Source organism: Mus pahari, chromosome 14 (genome assembly GCF_900095145.1).
Source record: "Mus pahari chromosome 14, PAHARI_EIJ_v1.1, whole genome shotgun sequence".
Lineage (NCBI taxonomy): Eukaryota > Metazoa > Chordata > Mammalia > Rodentia > Muridae > Mus > Mus pahari.
In genome coordinates, this window is record NC_034603.1 from 21,555,164 (window position 1) to 21,566,687 (window position 11,524).

The following is an 11,524-nucleotide window of genomic DNA, read 5'->3' on the forward strand; positions in this document are numbered from 1 at the left end:
GGCAAGCCTGCCTGCCTTTCTTCCTTCCTTCCTTCCTTCCTTCCTTCCTTCCTTCCTTCCTTCCTTCCTTCCTTTTTTCTTTCTCTCTTTCCTTCCTTCTCTCTCTCTTCCTTTCTTTCCTTCTTTTCTTTATTTCATTCCTCCCTTCCTTCTTTCTTTCTCTCTCTTTCCTTCCTTCTCTCTCTCTTTCTTTCCTTCTTTTCTTTATTTCATTCCTCCCTTCCTTCTTTCTTTTATTTTTGTTAGTTAGTTAGTTTGTTTTGTTTTGAGACAGACTTTCTATATATATATCCCTGGCTATCCTGGAACTCAAAGTATAAGACCAGGCTGACCTCAAACTCAGAGATCCCACCCTACTTTGCCCCCCAAATTCTAGGATTAAAAGTTTGTGCCATCTCCCCCCAACCTCAGCAGTGGAGCACTGTGGGTAGTGGTCATCCTGGTGTGCATCCTTAGGCAGATGGTCCTCTGTGGTATGAGAAAGCAAGCTGAGCAAGCCGTGAGGAGCCAGGCAGTAAGCAGTGTTTCTCGCTCCTCATTCCACTCACAAAGGAAAGGAAAGGTCCAGGATAGATGTACAGAGGAGGCAGTGACTGCCTGGCACAGGAACAGGGGGACTGGGTGGTTTCAGGAGGTGTGGGGAGAAGAACGTAGAGTCATGCCATATACCCTGGTCTCAGCTTTAGTTCATACATCCAGGTTTCTACCTGCTTCACTCAGTGATCGGCTGTGATCTGGAAGCCAAAGGAAAATTAACTTTCTTTCCTAGTTGCTTTTGGTCAGTGTTTTATCGTGGTAACTGTCTTAGTTGGGGTTTTACTGCTGTGAACAGACACCATGACCAAAGCAACTCTTATAAGGACATCATTTACTGGGGCTGGCTTACAAGTTCAGAGGTTCAGTCCATAATCATCAAGGTGGGAGCATGGCAGTGTCCAGGCAGGCATGGTGCAGGAGGAGCTGAGAGTTCTACATCTTCATCTGAAGGCTTCTAGCAGAAGACTCTCTTCCAGGCAGCTAGGATGAGGTCTTATAGCCCACACCTACTCCAACAAGGCCACACATCCTAATTGTGCTACTCCCTGGGTCAAGCATATACAAACCATCACAGCAACCTAGAGGGAAATTAGGAGAGAGCAGTTCTGTAGTGGGCACTGGCCAAGTGTCTTTAGTACAGCTCAGTTCTAAGACAACTGGTCTACCTAGAGAGATCGCCCTACCCCAGAGATCAAGAGCTGAGTCCTAGGACACGTTTATTTCATGTGTTTGGGTGTTTTGCCTGTATGTATGTCTGTGCACTATATTCATGCCTTGTTCCCAATCAGGCAGAAGAGAACATTGGATCCCCTGGAACTGGAGTTGCAGATACTTGTGAGCTACTGCATGGGTGCTGGAAATCAAACCTAGGTCCTCCGAAAAGAGTAGTTAGTGTGCTCTTAACCACCAAGTCATCTATCTCTCACCCCCACCCCCTTTAAAATCTTTGCTTCTGACCAACTGTAAAAACGGGTATCAGTGACTGGCTCACAGAGTCCTGGGGAACAGGCTCACCTGTTTATTATGAAGGGTATGACAAACACAAAGAGATGAGTGGGCTGAGGCTCAGGAGAGAGGTACAAAGTCCCCTCGTCCTGAGTACTCTGTCCTGCAGAAACCCCTGCCTGCCAGCTGTCCAAGAGCTCTCTGAATCCTGCCTGTTGGGTTTTTCTGAAGAATGCATTCCACAGGCATGATGTAAGTGTGGACAACTATGCACAAAGGTGATTGGGCAAGGAGGCTGTGGTGGTATGCAAATCGAGTGGGCGGGGACACCCACAAGGCTGGTCCATTCGGAAGCTTTAGTGTTTGGGGTTGAGACCCCTGTCTGTCAGGGGAAGAGTGCTTCCCTAACGTGAATCCTTGGACTCAAAAGCCTGGTGTTGCAACAAGTGGCAGCGTTCGTCCTGCAGGCAGTGGGCAGCACCGTTCGGGAAAGGAGAGATGGGGTGAAGGATTTCTTTATGGCCAGCTCCAAGTCAGGGTCAGGGGTGAGAGGGAAAAATCTGGGGATTGCAGATTGTATGACCTGCCTCGAGCAGAAGCTATGTTCAGGAGCCATGGATGAAAGTGATAAAAAGAAAATATAATAATTGAGCTGGGGGGGGGGGTGGCAGTGCACACCTTTAATCTCTGTGCTCAGCAAGCAGAGGACAGAGCCCTGGGCAGCCAGGACTCCGTGGAGAACTACTGTCTCAAAAAACTGGAAAAAAAATGTAATCACTTGGGGTGATGTTTTCTTTTCTTTTTTCTTTTTTTTTTTAAGATTTATTTATTTATTATATGTAAGTACACTGTAGCTGTCTTCAGACACTCCAGAAGAGGGAGTCAAATTTCCTTATGGATGGTTGTGAGCCACCATATGGTTGCTGGGATTTGAACTCATGAAGAGCAGTCGGGTGCTCTTACCTGCTGAGCCATCTCACCAGCCCTGATGTTTTCACTTAAGAAGTTTTAAATAAAGCCAGGCAATGGTGGTGCACGCCTTTAATCCTAGCATTTGGGAGGCAGAGGCAGACAGATTTCTGAATTCNTCTGTGTAGCCCTGGCTGTCCTGGAACTCACTCTGTAGACCAGGCTGGCCTCGAACTCAGAAATCCGCCTGCCTCTGCCTCCTGAGTGCTGGGATGAAAGGCATGCGCCACCACGCCTGGCTTGAGCCACCTTTCTAGCCTCGTTTTCCTTAAAGATTAGAAAACCTTTGCTTCTTTACTTATTAACCTTTATTTTGATTTTATGCAAATGGGTGCTTTGCCTGCACGCAGGTTCATGTTCTACACTTGTGCAGGGCCTGTGGAGTCCAGATTTCACTTCTGCAGACTGGCCTCTGGCCTCCCGTTGAGTGCTGGAGCACACGCACATGTGTATATATGTGTGTGCATGTGCATACACACAATGAATAAATGTTTAAAAAAAAAAAAAAGGAAAAAAAAATGTGTCAACCCAGAAAGAAGAGTCAGGTGACAAGGACCCCCTCTTTCCTCTCTAGTATCTCTGATATATCTGACTCTATTTTCAATAAGCATATTGGCTATTACTGAGAAGGTGACGGGGTGTGCTTCTGTGAGTAGGCTCAGACACTTCAAGAAGCCATTGGACTAAGTCATTGCGGGGGTCATTAATGGTTGCACCACAGTTTCCTCAAGGACTGTGGCTTAGGTCAGTGGTAAAGCCCTTGCTTTAACGGGCTCCAGGTCCTGTGTTCCCAGCTCTGCAGAAAACAGCTTCCTTTAAGGTATGTGACAAAACACAGAAGACCCTAGACACAAGTGAGCTGCAGAGCGGAGTGCCCAGCAGAGATGACCCTGAGGAGGCTGCACTGTCCTGAATTTGAGGGCAGCAGCCAGGGCTATACGGTAGGATGAAGTTGAATAGATTCTTTCTTCAGGAGCTTGGACAGCATAAGGCAAGGGGCCAATGAGAAGAACCCAAAGAAATTGGGGTCCATCCAAGACTTTTTAGCTGGTAGAGTCTTGGGGGGCGGGTTTTGTAAGAGGGTAGATGAAGGAGGGAAGCAAGCTCAGCGGTGGGGAAAGGAGGTTGCAGAGAAGAATAAATAACCCGAGAAGGGCTGCGGTGGGGGTGGCTTGCCTTGCAAAGTGAGGGTCAGAGTTCGGATCCCAGGAACCCAAGTAAGTTTATAAATATTGCTCGGTGTTTTGGCCCACCTGTAATTTCAGTCTCAGAAGGTGGAGGTGGGTTTCCCACCCCCGACCCCATTGCTGGCTGGCAAGATGAGCCCTCTTGGCAAGCTCTGGGTTTGATTGACAGACCGTACCTCAACGAATAAGGTAAAAGAGAAAACATTTGTGTAAATGCATGCACACCACTCACACATATGAGAATGGGAAAAGAAAAAGGAATAAAAGTAAATGCTCTGAGGAGCGGTTAGGGCACAGTTGTCATGGAGCTCAGTCATCATGGCACAGTCCTGGGTGGGTGCTCGGTGCTGAGTGAGCTGAGGGGAAGGTTTCAAGGTTAGCCTGGGATGGTCAGCTGACCAACCAGGCCTACTGGGTGTTCTTTCCTGGCCCCCATGACCCTGTGAGGACAGGAACAAGGTCTGATTCATCCCTTGACTCCAGGGCCAAGTAGGCCCCTCAGTCATGTTTGTTGACAAGTGTGAAGAGATGGTGGGCAATGGAGTTGGGGGTGGCATTAATCCTTGGGACAGCTGTGTCAGGGGGTGGGGCAGGGAGGTGACCAGGCAGGATTGCCCTGTGGAAGGCCTGCTGGGCATGTAACATAGTCAGGCAGCAAGCTATGGTCCTTTTTCTCTTCACGCGGTTCTGAGCAGCTTGGAGCATGCAGAGAAAGCAGATGGGGTTTTTGTACAGCGATTTGACCTGCTGTCACACTCTCAGTGGGGACCTGGAAGAGTCATGTAGCTCCCCGAGGCCTTGGCTTTGTTCCTGGAGACTTTTTGCCTTGGGTGGGCTCATTTTTTTTCTATTGGAAGCCGCTGCTGACCACAGCAAATTAGTGTTGAATCCTCCGCCCAGATGTCCCCGGCCAGGGAGCCTTCAGGATCCCCATCCCCCTTGTGTTGGCCTCTGGGTGCCAGCTGGGGATACTAAGCCAAGGCACTTCCTGATTCGTGTGTGTCCTTTTCCCTCAGGCCATCTGGGCACATGGTGCAGTCTTTGCAAGATGGAGTCCTCAGATGTCTGTCTGCAGGCTTCCGGTAAACACAGACAATAGGAATAGGGAGGTTGGTGCTCACCAGGGAACAGGGTTCTGGAAATGTCTATGGAGGCTAGTTAGGTGGATGAGACTGATAAAGGGACAGGTAGTTGGTAGTAAGAGATATGACTCAGGATTTGAGCTTCATAATGCTGATATGTAGTACCTATGAGCTAAACATACACACACACACACACACACACACACACACACACACACACACAAAAGACTCTTGTGATGGTTTGCATATGCTTGGCCCGGAGTGAGTGGCACTATTAGGAGGTGTAGCTTTGTTGTGTGTCACTGTGCAGTGTCACAGTGTGTCACTGTGGAGTTGGCCTTCGAGACCCTCCTCCTGGCTTCTTTACGATGAAGATGTAGAACTCTCAGCTCCTCCAGCACTATAACTGCACAATGCCATGCTTCCTGCCATGATCAGAATGGACTGAACCTCTGAAAGTGTAAGCCAGCCCCAGTTAAATAATGTCCTTTATGAGAGGCTCCTTGGTCATGGTGTCTCTTCACAGCAGTGGAAACCCTAAGACAACTCTTTAAAATTGAAAAAAAAAAAAAAAAGTATTTATTTAGGCGTCTGCACTGCAGAAGACAAGTCTCCTTCTACCACACAGGTCTCAGGGATTAACCTTGGGTTGTCGGGCTTTACAGCAAGCTACTGTACCCACTGAGCCCTCTCACAGACCCATAAGAAAACTCTTAAAAGAACTGGGCTAGCCAGGTGGTGGTGGCACACACCTTAAATCCCAGCACATGGGAGGCAGAGGCGGGCAGATTTCTGAGTTCGAGGACAGCCTGGTNTACAGACTGAGTTCCAGGACAGCCAGGACTACACAGAGAAACCCTGTCTCAAAAAAAAACAAAAACAAAAACAAAAACAACAACTGGGCTATACACTTATAGTTATTTATTTTATTATTATTATTTGGAGTCAGAGTCTCTCTTTGTAGTTTTGGCTATCCTGGAACTCGATATGTAGACCAGGCTAGCCTGAAACCTGCAGAGATCTGTCTGAATCTGCTAGTTGAATGCTGGGGTTAAATTGTGCTATATGTTCTCATGTTGAAGTCTGAATTCTGGCAGCCGGCATCTATGCCTTGGCCATTATTTTGCTCACAGCATACAGTAAGTGTTCAATAAATCTATTTATTACGTTTTTTTTTTTGGGGGGGGGGGATAGGCTCTTATACTGTAGACCAGGCTGAACAGTTCACAGCAACCCTTTCATCCCAACCTCTTGAATGCTGGGGTCACAAGCTGTGAGCTATCCCTTCTGGCTTATAAGGAAATTGTCGTGGTATAATGACTAAGTGTTCAGGCTGCGGTTTGGAGCTACACTGTCTGCCTTAGGCCATGTGTTTAAGGCTTGGGACTAGCCTGTGGTACTTTTGAAAAGTAGTAGAACTTTCAGAAAGTGGGGCCTGGTGGAAAGAAATTGGGTCATTGGTTATATGCCCATGAAGGGGATATCAGGACCCCAGTACCCCTCCCATCCCATCCCCCACTGCTGCTGTCATCAGATGAGTAGGCCTTCTCTTTCACATCCTCCCTGACATAATGCATGATGCCATCATGGGCCCCAAACAAGACCAAGTGAGTGCAGACTGGAACCATGAGCCTGAATAAGTCTTCCCTGAAAATGAGTCATCTCAGGTGTGTGGTCACAATTAAGGAAAGCTCACACAATTCAGAAACTTCCATGGTCAGAAGGATGCGTGAAAACTGCCTATCTCTTCAACAGGAACTTCACTGATGAACACATTCTGAAGAGCCATCTCTGTAATTTATCAGAGAAAAGAGTTCTTCCATTTGTCCAAAATGAACTCAGGGTCTCTGGCTTGGAGCTCTGATGCCTTCAGGCTTCTGGCCAGCAGCCACCCTCCCCTTTGCCTGACTAACAGAAAGCTGGTTTTGCTTCCATAGCTGCGTTTCTAGCCCTAGGGGACAAGTCAGTATTGTTTGTCACCAGTGGAATTATCTGGGTGTAGGAACAGCCGTTGAGTCCTTTCTCAGGCAAGTAGTCCAGAGGTCATGACTCGCGGACAAATTTAAGATGCTTGAAAATTACATGTTTATTGATTCCTCTTCAAAGTCACAGTGAGGGACTACAGAATGCTGGCCCAGCATACATGGAGCTGTTCAGTTCCCAGCATGGCTTAAAATCCTGGTATGGCGCATGCCTGTAATCCCAGTGCCTGGGAGGCGGAGGCAGGGAGATCAGAGGTTCAAGGTCACCCTTGACTCAATATCGTGTACAGGCTGTGTTGCAGACACTGGTCCAAGTATACCTCGTTAGACCTAATGAGTACCAGCAACCTACCAGGCAGCTAGGGTGGAGCTAGCAGCATCATAGTGGAGTCTCTGTGGGGTCAGACGTGAGGATGACAACTGCCAATCAGGCTGGGGTTGACAGAGTTTTACCTCCTCAGAGTTTCAATGCCTTTAAAAGAAATCTGTTTAGTGCAGACGGTTGTTTTCCCTGCAAGTCAGTGTGTGCTAGCTACACTATGCACTGTGTCAGCTCCCCTGGAACTGGAGTTGGAGTTACAGATAACTGCAAGCTGCCATGTGTGTGCTGGAAATTGAACCTGGGTCTTCTGGAAGAACAGCTCGTGCTCATAATCACTGAGCCATTTCTCCAGCACCAATGCCTTTCTAGCTACATGTAACCTTCCTCTGGGCCTTATTCTTACCTGATAGCACCCGGGTTTCATTTATAGGCATCTCGTGCTCCCCACAAGTTGCCAACTTGCTGTCTCTGCTGAGCATGCCCAGGCAGCCTGGCTGGCTCTTCTTTGTTTGCTTCTTAGTTTATTTTTCTTGTTGTCTCCGTCAGACTTAAATATTCTCGACACAGCTGACAAGCATTGCATCAGCCTGGGCCTGACTTTTGCAATCCTGGGACCTATTGTGCTCACATGACTCAGTTCTGGTCTGGAAGGCCCCATGGGACCTGTCCCGTTGTTGTGACAAAGGACTTGGCATACACCACCGACCTGGTTTGCGATCTATTTTCCTGACAAATATCATGACCAAAAACAACTTGGAGAGGAAAGGGTTTATTTTCAGTTTACAATTCCCAGGTCACACTCCAGCACTGAGGAAAGCCAGGGCTGGCCCTGATGCAGAGGCCAATGGAGGGACTACGCTCACTGGCTTGCTCCCCATGGCTTGCTCAGCTCACTCTCTCACACAGGTCAGGACCAAAGGAGGCCCCACTCCCATTGGCTTAGGCTCCACACCAATCACAAATCAATATAATGCCCCAAGATGACTCTTAAGCTCTTCCCGGATAACTTCTTAAGCTTGTGTCAGAATAGCTTTGGAGAGTCGTTCGTTCCCTTTGGTTCCCGAGTTTCAGAGGGCTCAGTTTAGGCGTGGAAGGTGTGACACGCAGTGGGAGAGGCTTGGAGGCAGTGGTTGTGTGTGCCTGAGCTCTTGCTGTGGCCAGCTCAGCTAGCAGAACAAGCTGAACTGGGACACTCCCAGTGACCTATCCCAGCCAGCTAGGCCGTCTTCCACAGGCGCCACACTCCCAAAACAGTGTCCCCAGCTGGGGACCAAGTACCAAGTATAGAAACACGTGAACCTGTCAGACACATTTTACATTTAAAACTATACCAAGAGGTTTCTGGGAAAGCGATTTCCTAAATGGAAGGGAGGGCAGGGCCTGGGGAGTTAGCTCTATCGAACACTATGCTCAATGTGAATACTCAGAACCCATGTAAGGAATATCAGTCATGGTAATAAACGCTTATAATCCCAGCTCTGGGAGGGTGGATCACTGGGCTCCTGGCCCACCAACCTAACCCACTGGATGAGGCCAATCAGAGAATCTGGGTTTGTGTGTGGTGTGTTGTGTGTGTGTGTGTGTGTGTGTGTGTGTGTGTGTGTGTGCATGCGTGTGTTTGTATGTGTATGTGTGTGTGATTTAAATAGAGGGTGCCCAAAGAATGACACCTGAGTTCCTCTGGACTTCTTGTGGGCAGGTATACCTGCACACATGCAGGCGCGCGCGTGTACACACACACATGCACATATAAGACAACCTTGGCCTCTCTCTGTCTGTGTCTTCAGCATCCTGTATCCAGATGTGAGGTTGGATCCCTAGAACCCAAGTTTACCCAGGCATGGTAAGTTCACATCTGTGACCCTAGCACTCCCTGGTAAAACAGGAGGGGGAGAATCCCTGAAAGCTCACAGGTAAGGAGGCCTGAGGCCTGGCGTACTCCATGGGTGAGCAACAAGAGATCCCGTCTCAAACAAGGTGGGCAGCAAGGAACAAGGTTGTTGCTGTCTTCCACATTTGTTTGTGCTTGGTCGACTTCTTCTACCCACACTATTCACATCTATTCACGAGAGAGAGAGAGAGAGAGAGAGAGAGAGAGAGAGAGAGAGAGAGAGAGAGAGAGATATTTTAGTTTTATAGTTTCAGGTTTTAGGTTTTTTGAGACACAGTCTCATTATGTAGACCAGGCTGGCCTGGAATTTACAGAGACCCACCTACGTCTGCCTCCAGAACACTTGCAAATCAGTACTGTGAACAAGACAGATGCTATGGGGCCTTAGCCCCTAACTCCTCAGGCTGTCTAGGTGGGTTCTGTCCATCAGTCCAGCCTTCCTCTCTCTCCAAAGATGCATCTTTTCTCTGTTGCTCATTTATTCTTATTTCCTCTCCTTTTTAGAGTAATTCCTGACAGTGTCCATGGAATGTCCCCCCATCTTCCTGGCCAACCCGCTGGTGTCATGTGAAACTCTTCCTGTCTGCTCTCCTAACTCTGCCTCAGAGGTTCCTCCCTACAGCAGCCTTTTCCCGACTCACGGTGTCTTTGAATAAATTCCCCCAGGAGACATGGTTTCTGACTTATTTTTAGCTGTAGAAGAAGCCTTTGTTGAAGTGAGAACTTGATGTATAAAGCAGAAGGTAGAATTATTTGGGGAGGGGGAGGGCTCCACCTGCTGGGCCCTCTCTCTTTGTTGTGTGGCTCTGCAGGGACTTCCCATTTTGAATCTGGTCTCACAAACGTACCTGTCCTCTCTTAAGTGCGTTCTTTGATGTGACAACCAGCGTGAAGCGTTTGTTCTATTACGCTCTTTGAAGGTCACATTTTCCCCCAAAGAAAAGCATTTTATTCTCACATCCAACACTTTCCCCACCCCAACTCCCTACACCTGATCCCCAACCCCATTCCCCTCCACACCCCCTCTCCTACCTAGTTCCCTCCCTCCACCCTCCACTGATGACTATTTTGTTTCTCCTTCTAAGTGAGATTCAAGCATCCTCCCTTAAGCCCACCTTGTCATTTAGCTTCTTTGGATATGTGGATTGTAGCATGGTCATCCTGTACTTTATAACTAATGTTCACTTATAGATGACATACACGTGTGGTAATACATGTCTTTCTGGGTCTGGGTTAACTCACTTAGGATGATATTATCTAGTTCTATCTGTTTACCTGCAAGTTTCATGATGTTTTTGTTTTTGTTTTTGTTGTTTTTATAAATGAGTAGTACTCCATTGTGTAGATGTACCACATTTTCTTTATCCATTCTTCAGTTGAGGGACATCTGGGTTGTTTCTAGTTTCTGGCTATTATGAATAAAGTTGCTATGAGCATAGTTGAGCAAGTGTCCCTGTGATATTGTGGAACATCTTTTGGAAATATGCCCAGGAGTGGTATAGCTGTATCTTGGGTTAGAACTATTCCCTATTTTCTGAGAACCACCAAATTGATTTCCATAGTGGTTGTACAAGTTTGTACTCCCACCAGCAATGGAGGAGTGTTCCCCTTGCTCCACATCCTTATCAGCATGAGCTGTCACCTGAACTTTTGATGTTAGCCACTTCAATGGGTATAAGATGGAATCTCAGAGTTGTTTTGATTTGCATTTCCTTGATGTCTAAAGATGCTGAACATTCTTTAAGTGCTTCTCTATCATTCAATATTCCTCTGTTGAGAATTCTCTGTTTAGTTCTATACCCCATTTTTAAAAGTTGGGTTATTTGGTTTATTAGTGGGAAGCAGCTGGAGACCTAGGACAGGGGAGGCTCCGGGGAGTCTATAGGGGTGACCCTAGCTGAGATTCCTACCAGCAGGGAGATATGAAGACTGAAGTGGCCACCTCCTGTAGCCAAGCAGGACTTCCAGTGGAGAGAGGGGAACATCAACCCACCCACAAAACATTCAGTCCAAACTTTGTCTTGCCTACAAGATTCGCGGGGATAAAGATGGAGCAGAGACTGCGGGAATGGCCAACCAGTGACTGCCCCAACTTGAGACCCATTCCATGTGAGAGAGCCAGTCCCTGACGCTATTAATGATACTCTGCAGTGCTTGTAGACAGGAACCTAGCATAACTACCTCCTTAGAGGCTTCATCCAGCAGCTGGTGGAAGTAGATACAGAGACCCAAGCATCAGGCGGGTCTAGAATAGACCCCAGGCTGGACTGGAAGTGGAAGAGTGGGGGAGGGGGGATAGAATTGAGCAAGCTGGAGGGGTCAAGGACACCACAAGGAGACCCACAGAGTCACGCTTAGTTCTACTGTGATTAGATGTCCCAGGGCAGGGTGGGACCAAGGGAAGAAGACTTCCCCTTCTCTGAGTAGAAGGTAGGAGGTAATGAGGGAAAGGGCTTATAAGGGTGGGCCTTGGAGGAGCGGAGGGTGGGGGGTTGTAATCGTGATGTAAAGTGAATACATACATGAAGTGAAAAAAGAAAGGAAGGGAGGCAGGGAGGGAAGGAGAGAGAGAGAGAGAGAGAGAGAGAGAGAGAGAGAGAGAGAGAGAG